Source organism: Felis catus, chromosome B2 (genome assembly GCF_018350175.1).
Source record: "Felis catus isolate Fca126 chromosome B2, F.catus_Fca126_mat1.0, whole genome shotgun sequence".
Classification (NCBI taxonomy): domain Eukaryota; kingdom Metazoa; phylum Chordata; class Mammalia; order Carnivora; family Felidae; genus Felis; species Felis catus.
In genome coordinates, this window is record NC_058372.1 from 91,704,544 (window position 1) to 91,725,413 (window position 20,870).

Consider the following 20,870-nt stretch of genomic DNA (forward strand, 5'->3'; position numbering starts at 1 on the left):
AAAAAAAAAAAAAAAAAAACATGCAGACTCTTAAATACAGAAGACAAACTGATAGGTTCCCGAGAGGAGGTGGTTGTGTGTGTGTGTGTGTGTGTGGGGGGGATAAAATAGAAAAAAAAAGTTTAAAAAAATGAGTTTCAAGCACTATAAGCCCTACTCTCCCCTGAACTTAATTCACTGCAGAGAAATAATTATATCAGTGAAAGTCAACAAGCAGGTATTGCACTTGGGAACAATGTAATCATTGGAAGAAAGTTTCATGATTACAACATAATCTGCATTTCTTCTGGAATCTCTTTTTAACTGTATTGCATACAAAATTCAGATCTTATTTTGTTTCTTTCTTGAAATCCTGAGATCACTATGCTGTGAGGAAGTCCAGCCTAACCTACTACAAAATGAGAAGTATTGTAGGAGAGAATTAAGGTACCCAGTCTATAGCCAGTACCCATTTTTAGGCATGTAAATGAGAACATCGTTTTTTTTTTTAACGTTTATTCATTTTGAGACAGAGAGAGAGCACAAGCAGAGGAGAGGCAGAGAGAGAGGGAGATAGAATCCTAAGCAGGCTCTATGATGTCAGTGTAGAGCTCAACCTGAGGGCTCAATCTCGTGAACTGTGAGATCATGACCTGAGTCCAAACCAAGAGTCAGATGCCACTCAGGCACCCTGATAACATCTTGAGCCCTTCAGTCCCAGTAGAGCTGGTCAGATGACTACAGATGCATAAGTAATTCCAACCTACATGATTGTAAAAATAATACAGTGTTGTTTTTGGTTATTGTATTTTTTTAAGTGTGGCAATAGCTAACTGAAAACAATGGGGAAATCCATAATCTTCTTTCTGGCTCTGCACTCTGCCACCATCCACAATCTACAATTAAGCCAGTATTATCACGACACATGGAGGAATTACTGGATTCCTTCCATACTTCATGGAATGGAAGGGACATAAGAGCACAGCTTATGCCATCCATTTGTCTATGTAGTGAGAGACAATGATGGGGCTGACTAGTACTTGTCGATTTACCCTTGGGCCTTTCTGATTTAAATAACCTTGTTGAACCCCTTGATTTCTATTGGGTAAATGTTCAGTTTTTCATACCCCTTCTCTGTCACCTCTTCTTCCCCAAGAGGGCAGTGAAGTATTGAGAAAGAAGGTATGATGGTACTGTTACAGGGGCATATATATCTGCCTTCTGCCCTTTTTCCTCTTCTCTGATCTCTGGGCAAGGTGGCTTGTCTGTTCTGTAAGATAGTATCCGCTATAAAGCCCAAAGCTGGGAAATTTGTTGTTCTCTTGGTTTGGTAAAGTTCATTGGTCACTTTGTGGTCACTCAGTACCACATCATCTGTTGTGGGTGATGTAGAAATTTTTCATGTTTTGTTTGTATTTGATGCTGATCGTGAGTCTGGTTTCAGAAACACTTTTTCCCTACCATAGGTAATCCTGTTCTTCTATTAGCTATCTTCTTATAACCTCATGGAGTTTCTGCGAAATCCTGAATCTCGTCTGTACCTCCTTGGGGCCAAAGGAGCAATTGGAGTGGGAAGAGTGCAGGAGTGAGGGGGCTTCGGCTCTTCTCCCTCTGCCAGTCATGGGATGTTGACCCTTTACCCTGAAGCGACTGCTCTGTATTGATTCAACACAACTCTGCACTCTTCTCTTCCCAGATAGTGAAAATAGAGAACGAATATTAAAGACATTTTGTTTCTCCTTTTCTGGCACCAAGTCTATCTCTAGAAGTTCCTCCCAGATGGGACAGTAAGGATGAGCATATCTGACCACTCCTTGTTTTGCTTTTAATCTCTCACACAGATGCAAGATTTTTCTTACATTTACCCTTCGTATCAGTCAGTGACTTTGCCTACATTTTATACTCCTTTCTTGCATGTTATTTGTGCCTTTCATTTTCTAGGTCAGTGATGTTGAAATGGCTGCCAGGGAACATGATCTGTCTCTAAGGAAAATGGATATTTTTTTTTCAAAATAAAGCTATTAGATGCATATTTAGCCTTTTCCCATTTTGAGAATAAAATTCAAAATCCTTATATTAATAAAGCTCTAATCAGGATGGTACTGTATTTAGTCCAGCCTCCATGGGAATGCGACTTGTTTGTTTTTTCTGAAAAATATGGCTATTGCCCTCCCTGGACTACATAGATAAGTTAGGGAATAAATCTGAAACAATAAAAACAAAAAAAAATAAATCAAAAGCCTTGCTACTTTATCTTCAAATGTAAATTTCAAACCCCTTAACTGCTTCTTTTGTCCTCCTCTGCCTATAATGTATACTCTTTTATTCTATTTGACCAACTTGTTTCCGTTCATTTATATTTAACTCCTCTAAAATGTCACCTCCTTCAGGAAACCTCCCTTGATGTTCTTTACTGCCTACTCCTAGCTCCCATGGCTAGGTGCTCCCCTAGCACCCTAAATAGCAATTATCTCTCTCACTTTCTGTCTCTGTCCCTCCCTTCCTCCTTCACTCTCTCCTCCCTCCTCTTTCCTCTCTCATCTCCTTCTTTCTCCCAACGTGGCTGTGAGCTGTATGAGAGCAGGATCCATCTTAGTATACCCAGTGCCCATCGTAATTCTTGACACATGGTACGTGTTAAATAAAAGCTGAATAAAAGAGTGAGTGCGCATAGCTCTACATGAAGAGTCAGAAGACAACCAGAAAGCTGATTGATAAACACAATATTAGAGCTCTACAAGAAAGTTGTAGATGCCAAATGATTAATATTGTCATATTGTGATTATCATACACATTCATCATCATAATACAGTGAGGACTTTGGTATGCTTAAAATGTACAAAAGTGTCCTGATCCAAGACATTGCGGCACTTAGGTCATGCTTGCACAAATAGAATCTGTGACAATGATTTTTCTGGGCTTCTGTTATTCACTAATTCTTTTCTGATTGAAATTGTGTTTCTTTAGCCATGCTATTACCTTCTAATCTTTTTATTCTAACTTTAAGACGTACCTATCTGTCTCTGATTTGATCCATTCTGTTAATTTTGTACTTTAACTCCCTGATGACAATCTTATTGCCCTCATTTTGAGTTCTTTTATTTATCATCCAAACTAACACACTTCTGAGAGTGAGCTGATGCACTATTAATATTTATGACAGAACAATAGGCATAAATCTATTTGTGGTTTATGGACTGCTTGGCAAACTGAGATGTCACCTTACTTAATGCCATCTCTTAGAGGCCATTCACAAGGGTACAGATTGAATCACTGGCCAACACCAAAGCCTAAGGGCAGGGTTGTATATTTATTTTCTTACTATAAAAGACACAGAGTGTTTAGGAAATGATGGCGACACTTAATTATAGAAACTGAACTGTACTTAAATAATTTAAGAAAGCATAGAATATATGAATAGATAAATAGTTAAAGTAAAATAAGTAGCTATAGTATTAAGCACTTAAATCCTCTGAGACAGTTGATATCATATCATATAATAAACAAATACACAAAATGTGACCTCACTTTTTGAACTTATTTGGATGTCTTCCACAAAGCTATAAATTCTATTGGTAATAGGGGAAGTACTTATTTGTTTCTCCTTGTAGTTTTCCAAGTTTAATGATGATTTGGCCTGTGTCTCTTCAACTCCCATCAATTCAAAATACCTTTTGTAGAGGTGTTGGGTGGCTCAGTCAGTCAACCATTGGACTCTAGTCTTTGGCTCTGGTCATGATCTTGAGCTTCATGGGATTGAGCACCAAGTGAGGTTCCATGCTAACAGCACGGAGCTTGCTTTGGATTCTCTCTCTTCCTCTCTCTCTGCCCCTTCCCTGCTACTCATGTGCTTTTCCTCTCTCAAAATAAATAAATAAATAAACTTAAAAAAACTTTTATTGTAAGAGCTTCTTTTCTCTTTCTTCTTCATGAAGTTCAAATTATTCAGTTTCTAAATACCCTCTAGTTCACCTCTGCTTGCACTATTATGATTTTACTTTCCTACACTTTGGGAATGACAAACAAATACACATTCCCACACAGGTGCACAGAGACACATATAAATACATATTTACACTCTCCTTCATGTATTTTCCAACTACTTTCCTCTATATAACTAGATACTTATCTTCACTGTTTGAGATTAAAATTAAAAAAATGTCTTTAAGTAATATAAACTTCGAGAGTGAAACTACCAAGTCAAAGTGGAGAGAAATTATGTGACATACATCCAATTATTGAATTCTAAGAATTAAAATAAAAAGCAAGTCAAAAGAAAGAAACATCTAAATAAATATGACAAATTGTTGAAAGACCAGGGATTATGTCTATATATTTTGAATTACTTGACTAATATTCAGTATAATAGTGATGGTTAATTTGACTTCCTTGATTTTACAGTAGGCATAGGAGGGAAAGAGGGAAAGAAGGAAAGGAAAGAAGGAAGGAAGGAAGGAAGGAAGGAAGGAAGGAAGGAAAGAAGGGAGGAAATAAAGGGAAGGAAGGAAAGAAAGGAAGAAAGAAAAAGAAAGGAAGAAAGGAAGGAAGGAAGGAAGGAAGAAAGAGAGAGAGAAAGAGAGAGAGGAGGTAGAGGAGAGAAAGAGGGGAAGAAAAGAAAAGGGGGAGGAAAGAAAAGAGGAGAGAAGAGGAGGGGAGAAGGAAATAATTAGGGTCAGTTCTTGTCAAAATTTTTCAAGGTCCACTGAGACTTAAAGTCAAAGTGAAGGGGCGCCTGGGTGGCTCAGTGGGTTAAACATTCAAATCTTGATTTCAGCTCAGGTCATGATCTCACAGTTCATGAGTTTGAGCCCCCATTGGACTCTGCTGACAGTACAGAGCCTGCTGGAATTCTTTCTTTCTCGCTTTCTCTCTGCCCCTCCCCTACTCGTGCTCGTGTGCTCTTTTTCTCTCAAAAATAAATAAACAGACTTGCAAAAAGGTCAAAGTGATAAAAAAAAACTGATTAAGAATAGGGGCAATTTGATTTATAATTTTATTTGTAGCTCTTTTAGGAGATTGTAGCTGGCTACCATACGGAAGCATTGCACTTTCCCCTCCTTTTTTGTATTCATGTTGTGGTATTAGATGTGGCTTTAGTACTTGATTTAGCTGCCTCTGCTGCCCAGATCTGGTGTTGCCATCTGAGCCCATTAGCCACATCTCCTCAACCTAGGGGCTCAGAGGCCCCTCTTGCCTCCTGTGGTAGGATTCTGAGGAGCTCTGGCACTCAGGCCTGCCCTCACGGGGCTTGTGGAAGCTGACTTCTCCCATCACTTCTGGACTTACATGAAGTGCCTTATTCTGTACATGGATCTGAGGTGGCCAGAAGCTGTGTAAAAGATCCAGGAAAACATTCTTGGAAGCACAGGAGAGTTAATGCTCCATGGGAAAACCTTGTGCAGTGAGAAGCAGAAGATGGGAAAAAAGGATAAGCCTCCTTCTTTCTCCCACCACCAGCATGTTGTGAAGTGTAAGGTTTCCTCCACACCTGCCCTGTGACTGAGCAACCACCCATGTTTCTGTGAGAACTGGGGCCAACTCAGCAGCTTACCACTTTGTTTTCTTTCCAACCCCTTTCTTCTCATTGTTGTCTTTCTTGTCTAGGATCCAACCACCCAGTAAAACCTTTACTTTGCATCCAGCTGTATTTTCTGGGTAAACCACCCTAAAACTGTGTATATCAATTCTTTTAAACTGCTAGAAATGGGAAGTTTCGCTTTTATATGGATTTTTATAGATTTCAATGAATTTATTTTATTCATTCATATCAACTTTTGGTCATTTTTATTCTATGTTTCTCTGAAGTCCGTCTCTTCCTGTACACTCCTACTTATGGGCTATCATCATCTCTGTCCTGGAATGTAGTATCAAGATTCTATTTACCAGGTTCTACTTTAGTTCTTGGATTCAGCTTCCATGCAGCTGTAAGAGTGATCTTTCTAATCCTAACTGAATATGATTTCCCTTTACTTTAAAACCTTTTAATATCCCTCCTTTGATAATAAGTTAAATTCATATCTCTAAGGTAAGTACACTATGCTCTGGGATGTATTTCTAGTTTTTTGTATCTTTGAATCATTGCTCATGTGACCTCCTTTGCCTAGGACACCTCACCTTCCCTCTCTTAACTTTGTTGACATTCTATTCATCCTTTAAGGCAGTAGTTCTTGACACGTTGGGAGTCATGGACCTTTTGCTATTCAAGTGAACGCTATGGAGTCACTCTTTCAAAAAAACAAAACAAATCAAAATGTACACCCATATTTTGCCCAACACTTAGAAGGAGAGTGGACCTTCACCTTGCCCCCAAGTCGACTCTCATTCAAAAGTTCATCTCCTTTATTTAATTACCCTTAGACTGAAGTGCTACCCTCCTGAGAAATCTTCCTGATCTATTGATGTTATTGTCTCTGTCATTGAGATCACCTTGACAATCCAGAATGTGCTTCTCTTATTTCTGATTCCCCAGTGTCTGTCACGTAAAGGAAAAATGATATATATGTGTTGAATGAATGAAATAAATGAATTTATTTGGTCCTCCCACTGGATATTTGAAGCCCTCAGGACATAACTGATGGAATTCATGAGACACACGTAGTAAAAAGTTATTTTACAGATGGAAGAAAGACTTGTAGGATGAGTGACCGGATTCAATGACAGAGCTAGAACCAAAACCACTTTCTCTTGATTACAAGTTCTTGAATGCATGCTTATGTATTTAGAATGAAACAAAACAGCTTTAACCTGTTTCCTTGACTATTTTGCTTTGACTCTTTCAGATTACGAAGAGACAAAATTTTATCCTGAAAACATATAAAGTCTTTTTTTTTACTGACCTCCAGAATAACTTTAGTAAAAAGTAATTTCCAATATGAAAGATATGTGAGAGACTCTAGCCCAGATGCAGTTTTGCTTACTGAATCATAAGACCATTAAAGTTAGCAAACATTTTAAAATGGCTTTATAGAACCGCACCTTTCCATTTGGGAGTGTAGGCAAACAGCTTTGTTTTTGTTTTTGCAATTGACACCATAGTTTACATTAGGATTCAGAATCTATTATCTAGGCTGGCTGGCTTTGAATACATTTTCCCCAAATTTATATACTGCTAATGAGGTTCTTCTTGAAAACATTTCAGGGTCCTTCGCTGAGGGCTTCTCTGAAGAATTTAATTATCATTTTATTTGAAGTATAGAAATCATTTTTGTTTTATATTACAGAAGTGAGCTTGTTTTATTTTTTCTGTACTTTTATAGTTCTTACAACTCTGTCAAAAGCAAAGACTTTATGATATAAGCAATTAACTTTTGTTTTTCCCAATAATAGATCATCATACGTTTAATGTTTTCAACTTATTTCTCATAAGGCATTTCATTGCCTGAAAGTCTATTCATAACAAGCACAGGCCAGTGCTTCACTGTTCAACGGCCAAATATATTATCCCTAAATGATTTCTTTGGGGTGGGCTGAGCAAGCATTTCTTTTATTTTCTTTCTTTCTTTCTTTCTTTCTTTCTTTCTTTCTTTCTTTCCTTCTTTTTTTTCAGGATTTAATAATCTCATAGCAACTAAAAATTTCCTGTAATTCTGCATACAAGCTAAGACAATAAGCACAGAGAGCATAGAACCAAACAAGGCAAATTAATATATATTTATTGCAGTAATAACATACATAAAATATTTTAAAAAACTAAGAGAGAAAGCTGTGTTTTACCCTATTCTAACCACTAATAAAACAAAAGTCCCTGGACATTGTGTATTAAAAAAACCAAAAACATAGAGGATTTTGAAAAAGGGAAAGAAGGAGGCAGACTAGCTTGTGAACATGGGACCCAAGTAAGGACAAAATGTGAGTTTCCTGGGTTTTCTTTTTGCTTCAAATATTTTAAACTTGGAGCTCAAGATCTAGCATACCAGGAAGTTCAGTAGACATTGACACAAAAGGTCCAAGCAAAAGCTTGTTCTCTTTAGCCAAAGGACAGGAAAGGCTCAACCTAACAAAACAGAAAACTGTTAAACAATTAATTACCTCTATACTCCAGGAAAACACCACAGGAAAAAAACTGTGGCTCCACAATGCCAGCAAAGGCTGAGTGGAGAGTTTAGATTTCTACCCTTGCAAGGTTATAATGAGGTCTCTCAACACAACTGCCAGATAGTGTCAGAGAAGGCCATAGAGGAATCCAGGACTGTCATCCCTGCCAGCTGATAACTCTCTTCATGTTGGTGGAAACTATATGAGAAACCTGGATTTCCACTTTCACCTGACAGTCTCAAGATGCCTGTTCCCCTTCGCCATTGGATGGTGTCAAAGAAAGCTTAATAGAGAGTCAGGACTTACACTCCTCTTCAGATGGAGTGGGGAGACTTTACCACATATCAGTATAAACCATGTGAAGAGCTTGGACTCTCATCCTGTTCTAGCAGTTATGAGGAGTTCTGCCCTGCCCCTGACTACAGTGTCACCGGAGGCTGATTGGTGAAAGTGGACTTCTGTGTTCCCTTGACACTTTAATTTCATCATCTGAATACTCCTAATAGTTGGATCACCCACTCTTCACTCATTCACATTTACCAAGTGGTTTCCAGGTACCAGTATGTGCTCAGGTGGGAAATACAATGGAGGAAAAATGGTACCTGTTTCTTAAAGATTTTTGAGAAGGTAGTCCCCCTTCCCCATGTGGGTGTGACCATGATGTCAGAGAAAAACAATGAAAACAAAAGGTTGAAATAAGACCCAGAGTCTCATAACATAATATGAAAATATCCATTTCAACTGAAATACATCTGTTATGTAAAGAAACAGGAAGACTTCAAGCTGAGTAAGAAAAGGCAATGAGTAGATGCAAACACAGATGTGACAGATGTTTGAATTACCTTAAAAAATTTAAAGTGGCATGATAAAAATGGTACAGCAATTATGACCATTCTTAAGATAAATGAAAACCAAAAATCTCCATGAAGAAATAGAAAATCTCAGCCAAGAAATAGAACATAAAAAAGAGAACCAAATTTTACAACAAAAACACCAACTAAATGAAAACTCAATGGATGGGCTCAAGAGTAGAATGGAGGGGACAGAGGAAAAAATTGATAAACCAGAAGAGAAAACAATTAAGTTACATCACCTAAATAACAGAGAAAATATTAAGTCCTAACATTGGTCCTTCAAATAGCAAAGAGACAATAACAAAAAAACCCCAATTTTCCCTAATGTTATTTTTATCATTTTATTTAAAGATCCCATTAAACACTGAATTTTAAATATTCAGCTAGTTATGTTGGCATTACTTTATTACTGTCTTAGTTTATTTCTGTTACTTTCTATACAAAGAAAAATCAGAACAGGGAATATATCCATATTTTGAGAAAGTTTCACTGTATAGGAGTAATCTGAAGAAATTATTTTTCTGCCTTTTAATACAAACTAGAAATATTTTAGTTATGCTTCTTTTTAAATCCTTAAAATAATGAAGCAGACTCAGGGATCTCTTGGGCTACTTTTTATTCCCTCAAACCACAGGGTGAGTATATTTAAAGATAACATGTTGACGTTTCAACAAAATTATGTATAAACCCTGGTGTTATAGTCCAAAATTTACAGACATAAAACTAAATGTTGAAATTCCTTCGACCATGACCGTATCATTTTGTATTATCTATTAAACCATTCTCAATACACCATAATCACAACAAATTCTAATTCTTCAGCTTTTATTAGAATCCCTAAGGCAATTTTCTCTGTCAATTTTCAAATAATCTCACAGCATGGCCTTGAGAATAAAATTAGAAAGTGTTTGGTAAATTGAAAATGCCTGTCTGTAATGTGACAATCTGTACATCCCAGTTCTTCATACAGATATAAACAGGCTCAAAAATGCATAGTACGATGTGAAGCGATAATGTGTAAAAGAACCTTACTAGTGGACACAGATGCTTTTTAATTCTAGAAAAACCTTTTGTCATTTCACCTTTCAATATACCAGTTTGTTTCTCAAAAAATCTTTAAGAAAGCAGAGACTCCATCTTTCACTGTATCTTCCATGTGAGCACATGTTGACACATGTCAGTCACTCCGTAAATGTGTCATGTGATTGAGTGAAGCGTGAGCTACTCAGCTTTTAGAACTGTCCAGATAATAACATTCAATGGAGTAATATTTAAAAGCATGTTGTAAACCACAGAATACTATTCAACTAGCTGACCTACTTTTTGTTCCTGTTTCTAAATCAAAGTCATACTCACTTGCTTCACTTTTAAAGCACCCAGATTTATTTTTGTTGTTTTTAAGATTTATTTTTAAGAGAAGCTTTGGATTTACAACAAAATTCAGAAGAAGGTATAAATATTTCTCACATATCCTCTGCCACCATAGATGCATAGATTCCTCCCACTATTAATACCACTCACCAAAATGGTACATTTACCAAAGACAAACCTACACTGACACACGATAATCAACAAAAGTCCATAGTTTATTTATGGTTCATTTTTTGTGTCATAGAGTCTATGGGTCTGGATAAAAGTATGATGATATATATATATATATATATATATATATATATGCATCATTATGATAATATACAGAATATTTTCATGGCCTCAAAAGTTCTCTGTGTTCTATTCATTTCTCCTCCTCTCCTTCTGGCAACCATTGATCTTTATTGTCTCCATAGTTTTGTCTTTTCTAGAATGTCACATAGCTGGAATCATATAGCTTGTAGCCTTTTGGTTTACCACTTTCACTTAGAAATATGAATTTAAGATTCCTCAGCACCAAAATGTTAAATTCCTGTTGCAGAACTGCCACCTGCTAAACCTTTTTTCAGTCTTCTATTTCCATGGAATTATTCCTCTTCATCCCTTACAGTTTTTAGTTCTTGCAGACCCACTGAAATCCAACTTTTTTGCTCCTCTGTGCTTGAATATAAACATGAATGGAAAGCATAGAGAAAATATTGATTTTCCTAACCTTAAAATTGTGATGACTAACCTCAATGGAGCTTTAAAAGATACCCTTCCATTATGCCTAGATCCATTCCTTTTAAACGCTGATTTATGAGACCATGTGCTAGATCAACAGAGCCCCTTGTCCTCCCTCCCCACTTTTGTTGTACTTTTCTAATGTTTACTTATTTTTGAGAAAGAGAGACAGAGTGTGAGTTGAGGAGGGGCAGAAAGAGGGAGGCACAGAATCTGAAGCAGGCTTCAGGCTCTGAACTGTCAGCACAGAGCTCAATGGATGAACCGAACTGAGCCGAAGTTGGACGCTTAACTGGCTGAGCCACCCAGGCACCAATGCCCTGCTCCTTTTAACTTCTTTTTGGATTTGAGCCAGGAGGCAACTACAGGGGAAGGGAGTGTACCATTGATACTTTCAAGGAAGTGTACTCTTCAGAACCTTTTTCTCTCGTTTTAGTAACTTTTTTCTGTCTCTTTGAGACTAGAGGTGAATGCTTGACAGATACTAGCCCTGATTTATTGCACTATGCATTAAGGTTGTCCCATACCTACTCCTTTGTAAATAATCTCATTGTGCTAATTCTCTCTGAATTATTCAACTTCCAGTGTGTCATCTGTAACAGAAAAAAAAAAATCCTTAACGTTGTTTGATGATGACATGTTTCTCCCATTCTCCTATACATTTAGTTTCTACTTTTTCTAATGTTCTCAAATGATATGCAATTTCTTTTCTATTCTCATTCTCAGTTCATGACCTTATTTTCTACTTCTCTGAAAAACAAAAAGGCAATCTCAATAGAAAGTTTATAATCTCCCACTTCCATCTACAGCTATCCAATATACCTGAATCCAACATTGATACTCCATGGTGTCAATACTTCATGTATTTTAGCTGATTTGAAGTAATCAATATGATGCCTTGAGGCTGGGACAATCCGTTTTCACCACCTATGCTAGACAGCTCCGGCACAGCTCTGTTTAGGCAGGGATTTGATCTGTTTGTTCAGTGCTCTATGCCCGGTAGATGATTAATTAGTATTTTCTGAATAGGATAAAAATAGTAGTTAACTACAATTAAGTATTTGGTTGACAAATAATTTCTGAATATGTCAGAGTAAAAATGATTATGGGTAGACCTTTGTGTATGTAATTTAATTTAAATGTATCTGATCAGGGTCGCCTGGGTTGTTCAGTCAGTTGAGCATCCGACTTCAGCTCAGGTCATGATCTCACAATTCGTAGGTTTGAACCCCACATCAGGATCTGTGCTGACAGCTCAGAGCCTGGAGCCTGTTTCAGATTCTGTGTCTCCCTTTCTTTCTGCCCCTCCCCCACTCTCGCTCTGTCTCCCTTTGTCTCAAAAATAAATAAACATTAAATACAATTAAACTTATCTGATCAGCTATTACTTTAAAAACATGTATGCTTTAAAATTCTCAACCTTTTCTAAACTGGAAAGAAACTTCACTTTTCAAAGGTCATTTATTTGTACTGCCAACATGAGTATGTAGAATAAAATGAAATATATTTTTTCTCTACTTTAGTGTATGAACTCTCACACCTTACACAGTAAATAGTAATATTAAGAGACAGAGCATATGTTGATAACCGATTCATAGCAAGAATATACATGCCATTGAGTTAAAGTTGAGACTGTGTTCTGTGAAATATGATTAATTGTATTTATTACCAGGCTCAGAGCAGAAGCACCAGGACAGGAAAACACCCAGTTGACCTCACAGTATTTTATACAAACATTTATTTACTTATTTGAAATTTTGCCTGTTTCTTAAGAACCTTGCTGATAATTTTCTTTCAAGGCCAAGTGGTGTGATAAGCATTGTTAGAGGAAATCCATGAAGGTAGAAAATCACTGGACTCTAGATTAAAGTATTTTCCTCACACTTTATGAACTCTATAGACTATAAACTCTCTTTGAAAGCTCACTTTACAGTCTTTCAGGGCATAACGATAGCCTTCAAGCTGAAAATCAGTGTGTACTATAAGCAGAAGGTAAATTTCCTTCATTTGCTTATTAAAACTGCTTACACTTATTGTTCAGTATATTTGGGATTATGAAACAGAATAATACATATTTGGCTGACAAAGCATGGAACAAAAGTAGATCAATTATAAATTTACCAAACTCTTCTCAGGATACTAGCAATACTTTGGCAATTGGGCTTGTGGGTAAAAGATAAGTTACATTATAGATTTCTACCTGGTGCACTCTACAGTTCGTATGGGTTTATTGTAGAAAGAATAGACTCCTCTTCTGAAGGGCAGATAAAGCTTTACTGATTTGCAGATAGCAGTTTTGTATCATATGTCCTCATTTTAAAAGATAAACAGGTACTTCTTGTGGTAGGTTGAATAATATCCCCTGTCCCAGACTGTCCATGTCCTATTTCTTAGAATCCTTTACTGTATATGTGATAATGAGGGATAAAAATATGTGATTAGGTTAAGCATTTTGATATGGGGAGATTATTTTAGATTATCTGGGTTGCATCTAATGTAGTGAGAAGGATCCTTATAAAAGAAAGCATGGAAGTGACATAGAAGAGAAGGTGATGTCACCAAAGAAGCGTAAAATAAATAGAGTGATGTGATCACAAGCCAAGGAAAGCCAGAAGCCTCAAGAAACTGGATGAGGCAAGAAACAGATTCTCCCCTGGAGCATCTAGAAGGAAAGAGCTCTGCTAACCACTTGATTTCAACCGTTTAATACTCCTTTTGAATGTCAGACCTTCAGAACTGTTAAGATAACGCATTTGTGTTGTTTTAAACCATTAATTTGTAGTAATATGTAATAGCAACAACAAAAAACTAACATGCTTCTTTTTTCTCAAGTGATAAATTTATTTATAGAAATGTTTCAAGTAATTTAAGGTGAAAACTATGTGTGGTTATTTTATATGTGTTACATATATGCTGAAAATATATATGTTGAAATCTGTGTATGATGAAAGCATCTAATATCTCTCTTTGGCACATTATGAGTAGGAAAAACTTTGAACTTTTTAAAAGTTTATTTTCTTGAATGATAAAAGTATTTCATAAAACAGCAAGCTTTGTTGAGATAGAGCATATACAGCTTTATTTAAAACCTAGTATACACAATTTATTTTTAATGGTTTTAATAAGCATTTTCATTGAAATATGTAGCCATTGTGATTTGTCATCTCATAGATTAAAAAATATATAGATATAATAAATATTAATAAATAAAATTAGTTTGTTTACAGTATTACAATGGTTTTTAACTATAAGCTTTTTTTTAACTATACATGTGCCTGAACTGTAGAAGAAGAGAAACAGAAAAAGACAGTAGTAGAAATTATATGAAGATGATGAATTGTTTAATGATAAAATATAGCCATATTATCATATATTAGCAAACATATTAAAACTTGAAAAATAATTTATGATGAATAAAATCAATATTTACTATTAGGGATATGACATGGAGAAAATCTTACAATATTAAATTCCAACATCACTAAACTTATACAGCAATTTTTTCTACAAAGGTTGATTATGCATTTTATCTTTTGAATAATAACTTCCAGTTAATAAGTATTTTTAAAAGATTAAATTATGAGCCTTTGTTAGTTGATAATTGCCATAGTGAATAGTTATTAATTTAATTATACACAAATTTAAAAAACACTTTATTATTTCAAATGTATTAATATGGATCCTACTGAGAAAGTCAAAAATTTTCCTTTATAAATTATATTTTTAGAGAAACGAAAAGGAAGGTGTTTCAACAATCTGTGGAGAATCTTGTGTGAAGCTACAAGGTAATTAAAAGCAAGTGTTTTAAGGCATGGTGAAAACATGAATTTATTCAGGGGAGAAGAAACAACAAATGACCTATAATTACATGAAAAAATAGTTAAGAGACTTATTAATAATGAAAGAAATACAAAATTAAAATATTTTAAGATCAAATGTGTTGCTTATCAAACTGGGAAATTATTTTTAACATGATAATGAGCAGATTTATTATAATTTTTTTGAGAGTGACACATTCCCATCTGACAGTATAGGCAGGAGTTTGAAATGGTACAAACTTTCTCGAGGCTAAATTGGCAATACTTTGTGTCACCAGTTCCTGGCAGATATTTGCTTTGATATTGACTAAAAATGAAATGAACATACAACAATATTGCCATTTTAATAGAGTGAGGATATTCTGGGAAGGTTCCAGTACCTTCTTTTATCCTGATATGACCCTATTCAGTTTCTATGATATTGTATGAGCAGTGTAATAGTGATCTTTCTCAACTACTGTATGAGATTATTTGTAAATATGATGGCTAAGGAAGATAAGTGACAAGCCAATTTGTCTCATATTGTAACAAAGGACCAAAAATGAATTAACAAAGAGGAGTTAAGAATTAGACATAATATTTCTAAAGAAGCAAAGATAATGGAGAGTGTGATGCTTTTAATAACAATCATAAAAAATCCCATTGGTTTTACCCTGGGGTGTATTAAAATTATTTGTTTTCCACTAACATGAAAGACAAACCAGGTCTTTTAAGTAGCTGGATTTCATGTACCACCTACCATGCTGTGCCGACCACAGGTCCTTTGAAGTGTTCACTCTCTTCCATGTAGAAGTAAGTCATTAGTATTTGTGAGAGAGAAAGATGAGTTTGCAGGGAGGAAGTATTAGGAAATACGTTTTTTATTTATTAAAATATTGAACCAAAATATCCAAATTTCATGAAATATTTTAAATTCTTAAGATATAGAGTTAGAGAAACGCCATCCATTTCAGTAGACTTACTTTTTTTTAAAAGCTATAATCTGTGTCTTTTTAGTTTAAGAATTTAGCGTGTTCTTTCATTTTCTCCAGGATCTGTCTATGTGGGTAAGATTTGGGGGACTCAGACATTGCATATAAATTAAAAGTTGAAGAAAACACTGCAGTCTGAAAACTTTCAAAATGACTTATATCAATTGCATAAACACGTTGTAATTAACACTAGCACTGCTTGAAACATAATAAACCGTAAAACCTGGCTTGCAAGTAAACTAGAAGCCCAAGATTTTTTGTTTATTTTGTTTTGTTTTTAGTTTAGTTTTGTTTCGTGTGTGTGTGAGTGTGTGTGCAAATAATATCCTACTGCCTTACCCAGATCACAAGTATCAGTCCTCTTTCTTTTCTTTTTTTAAATTTTTTAAATTTATTTTTGAGAGACAGAGACAGAGAGACAGAGTGTGTGTAGGTGAAGGGCAGAAAGAGAGGGAGACACAGAATCTGAAGGCAGGCTCCAGGATCTGAGCTGTCAGCACAGAGCTGGATGTGGGACTTGAACTTATGAATCATGAGATCATGACCTAAGTTAAAGTCGGACCCTCAAACAACTGAGCCACCCAGGTGTCCCTGTCATCCTTCTTATTTAGATTTAACATTGCATTGACTTCCTATTGCTGTATAACAGATGATTGCAAACCTGACTTACATAAATTTGCTATCTCACAGTTTCCATGGGTCTCCTGTGTAGGCATGGGTTCACTGGGTCCTGTGTTCAGTGTCTCACAAGGCTGAAAATAAGTTGTTGTTTGGGTTTCTTTCCTTTCTAAAGATTGGATCCTTTTTAAGCTCACGTGGTAGTAGAATTCATCACCCTGAATCCATTGGCCGGTTAGATGCTTCTGCTCTTTGATGGTTGCCAGCCTGATCCTTGTCACATGTTTCCCTCCAATCTACGGCTTCAAGGGATCATCTGATTAGAACAGGCACAACCAGATAATCTCCTATTGATTAACTCAAAATCCACTGATTGGTAGCTTAAGTATGAGAGTAGTATCGTTTCATATTCACGGGTACTGTCTGCATCCGTGGGGTGGAATTAAACAAGATGTGCACACTGGGTGGTGGAGAGGGAGAAGCTTGAGGCTATTTGAGCACCTGTGCACTCTCTCTCTCTCTCTACTTTTTCCTCAATAATTCAGTCATTTAGGTGTAAGTTGGAGATATAATTCCCCTTTTCTAAGGCAATATTTTCTAAGGCTGATCTAATTTTCAAAAATTATTCTTTCTCTAGGCACAAATAATACTTTTGAGCATTCTTTTTTTTTTTTTTTGCTACTGAGACCATATTGAGTAAAAGTATTTCTTCCACAGACAACTGTATCATTTTTAAAAATTTATATTTTAAAATTCTTCGTTAGGTCTTATTATGGTTCCCCAGATGGCTTGGGGTGAGGATGCTGCTCCTTTTCTACACCTGTGATAGATTGCTATTATCCCTACCTTTGTTATTATCCCTGAATTTTTCCCACCAAGTTCTGAAAAACATGTCTGCTTCTGCATAATGGAATCCCTTCTCTTAGACATTGTGTTGTACCTACATTGCTGCCTGTCCAGTATATGCACATAGTCCATTTTAAGAGCTAATGATCTATTATTTTCCTAAGTATGTGTAACAGTATACACTTGCACTATCAGTATATAAGTTCTTCCTCCTCTACAAGATTGTATTTGTTTCAGGTGTACAGTAACCATAGTTATTCAACAACTCTATAGGTTATGCTTTGCTCACCACAAGTGTACCTACCATCTGTGGCCATTCAAACCTATTACAGTACCTTTGATCATATTCCCTATTCTGTACCTTTAATATCCGTGACTTACTCATTCCATAACTGGAAGCATCACTCCTTTTCACCCATTTTGCCCATTCCCCTGTTCTCTCCCCTGTGATTCATTCTCTGTATTTAAAAAAAAAACATGTTTATCTATTTTGACACACACACACACACACACACACACACGGAAGGAAAGAGAGCACAAGTTGGGGAGGGGCAGAGAAAGAGAGGGAGAGAGAGAATCCCAAGCAGGCTCCACGCTGATTGATAACGGGGCTCCATCTCAAGAACTGTGAGATCACTACCTGAGCTGAAATCAAGAGTCAGATGCTTAACCAGCTGTGCCTTCTATTTTTATAGGTATGATTCTGCTTTTGGTTTGTTTGTTTGTTTATTTATTTGTTTTGTTTTTTAGATCCCCCACTTAAGTGAAACCGTATAGCATTTGTTTTTCTTTGTCTGACTTATTTCACTTGGCATAATACCCTCTAGGTTTGATCATGTTGTCACAAATGGCAAGATCTTATTTGCTTTTAAGGATGGTTAATATTAATATGTACATATACACACAAAACACATCTTCTTTATCCATTCATCTATCAGTGGGCACATGGGCTATTTCTATACCTTGGGCTCTTGTAAATAATGCCGCAATAAACATAGGGTAGGTGCATATATCTTTTTGAGTTAGTGTTTCCTTTTAATACCTTTCTTTACTACTGATCATAAATACTGCCTTGTTTTATATCAAGTTTCTATATATTTCTGAATTGATCTCTGACTTCTCTATTCATATCTTTTGATCTATGTGATGATCCATATGCCACTAAGAAGCCAGGTCTTGTTCACAACATCAGACTGCCAGCAGTAGAGACCAATGGTAGCCCCTCATATAGCACTACTCACTGATGATACCAACCAGATATGAACTGGCTATTTGATTATGTTGCAGTCTTTCCACCCAACCTTCTTTTCTCGCTCTACATTACACAGGTGCCAGACCTGTATCACAATTTGAAAACTCCTCCCAACCGCTTCTCCTAAGCCTTTTATATTTCACAACTGGTTTCTCAAATAAAACCTTTGCTAATATAATCTAGTCTTGCCGTTGTTGGCTTCTCACATGTCATGAACTGAAACTTATGTTCCTTCTGAGAGAATTTGCTTATATTTCTTCCAAGTGTCTGAAATCCCTACCAGCGGACGATCATTTTAGACTAAATTCTTAGCTTGGATTATTTTGAACCATAAATTTTAGGTAATAGAAACACAATCTCAGTTCTAATTATTACCCTTTCATCTGCGAGGCAATACCTGTAGAAGGAAATTTCCATAGTGTTCCCCTTTGGGATAATATTTTTTTTCTTCTTTACCCTTCCACAGAGGATGTACATTTAGGCAGCCCCAGTTTTATGCAGATGTCTTCATTCTGACTTTTCACTTTTCTGTCTTTTGTCACCTCAGTTAATCCATTAAAAAGTTCTGCATCAAATTTTGCTTCTGGTTCAATATGGAATAAAATGACCATATTATATGTTTTGATATATATTAGAATTCTAGAAAATGAGAACTAATCTGTAGTGGTTGCCTGAGAAGAGGGGTGTGGGACGGATATAAAGAAGGGACTAGAAAAAGGTCACAGGGAAACTTTTGGGGAAATAGATAAATCCATTTTTAATGTGTTTTTTTTTTTTGGTGATGTATACATTTGTCAAAAGTTGTCAAATCATACACTTTAAATATGTACAATTTATTGAATGTCAGTTATACCTTAATAAAGCTATTTGAGGAAAATTGGGTCTGGCTCCTGAGGAAATAAATTTTTTGCCTTATAATCTTGAAAATAAAAATATGTTAAAAACACTTAGCCGTTATTTTAACCACTTTTTAGTGATGAGATTTTTTGTTTTGTTTTGTTTTTAGGATTAAAGTCTGTCATACAGCCAGAAATGGAAGGATCTTCCTGAACTTTTTTCAACACAATCTCAGCCATGAGTATTGAAGGAATATTGCTTTCTAAAACCAAAATATAAGAACCCATTACACCTGTTAAATATCCCTAGTTTTTTTCCGTAATAAAACTTCTGCTATAATTTTGAAATCTTTGTCAACTTTTTAAAAATCACAACTTATTACCTAAACTTTCCACCCTTTTGGAAACTGCCTCTATACTATATATTTCCCCCACAACTGCATTCTATTCATCAGAAAAATTCTAAATAGGACAGAGACAGGGTGAAAGCCATCATAACCCTAACAAAGTTTTCTGAGTTGAAAGTGAAGTACCAAAATATTTGTTCAGTTGAATCCCAACTTGACTAACACACTATTGCCCTATTCTTTGTAGAAATTTACTTATATTGTTATCTTGATATACAAATTTATTAATTCTTTGAAAAAAATTAATGCTTATTATTTAATTTTGAGACAGAGAGACAGAGTAGAGAGAGAGAGGGAGACACAGAATCTGAAGCAGGCTCCAGGTTTTGAGCTGTCAGCACAGAGCCCGACACCGGACACCAGGCTCGATCCCATGAACCATGAGATCATGACCTGAGGGGAAGTCAGATGTTTGACTGAGCCACCCAGGCGCCCCTATTAACTCTTTAAAAAAGAGAGGGGATTCAATTACTACTTAAACAACTTCCAGGGTGCCCTAAATTCATCTATTTAATAATAAACTCTAGAATTTTGGAAATTTTAGATGCTAAGTCACTTTTACAATTCCATAAGTATTTTCTTCCTCCATTCTATGTATAGTTTGTTCAAATATTATCAATAGTATTTCTCTTATCATATTAAAGCTCTTTGCCTAGAGCAAAAAATAACCAAACCTACAATTTTTACCGTCGGGGTTAACTCAATGCCCCAGGCTTAAATTTCATGACTTCCTGAATACTCTTCAGTAATACTTAATGACAGTCACTTCTCATTTGAAAAACACTGTTCTGTTTTACTGCCAAATTCTTAGTCCCTTCTGTGCATTGAGTATGGTATGAGATTTTCAATTTAAAATTAATGTTTGGAAGGTGAGTGAGGGGATGGGTTAAATGGATGATGTACATTAATGAGGGAATATTTTGGGATCAGCACTGGGTGTCATATGTAAGAGATGAATCACTGGGTTCTACTCCTGAAGCCAAGACTACATTGTATGTTAACTAACTTGAATTTAAATTTAAAAAAATTTTTTTTAAATAAAATTAATTTTTGAGGGCACCTGGGTGGCTCAGTCAGTAGAGCACGTGACGGTTGATCTCAAGGTCGTGAGTTCAAACCCTAGTTGGGCATGGAGCCTACTTAAAAAAATAAATAGAATAA

General features: G+C 35.8%; 1 long non-coding RNA gene across 1 annotated transcript; it reads left to right on the forward strand.

The window, feature by feature from the left end:
- The first annotated feature begins 631 nt into the window (after positions 1 to 631).
- Positions 632 to 19,642, forward strand: LOC123385708. The gene is made up of 3 exons (XR_006598671.1): positions 632 to 731; positions 14,689 to 14,746; positions 19,473 to 19,642. It is a non-coding gene; the product is annotated as an uncharacterized LOC123385708 (long non-coding RNA).
- Positions 19,643 to 20,870: the final 1,228 nt, after the last annotated feature.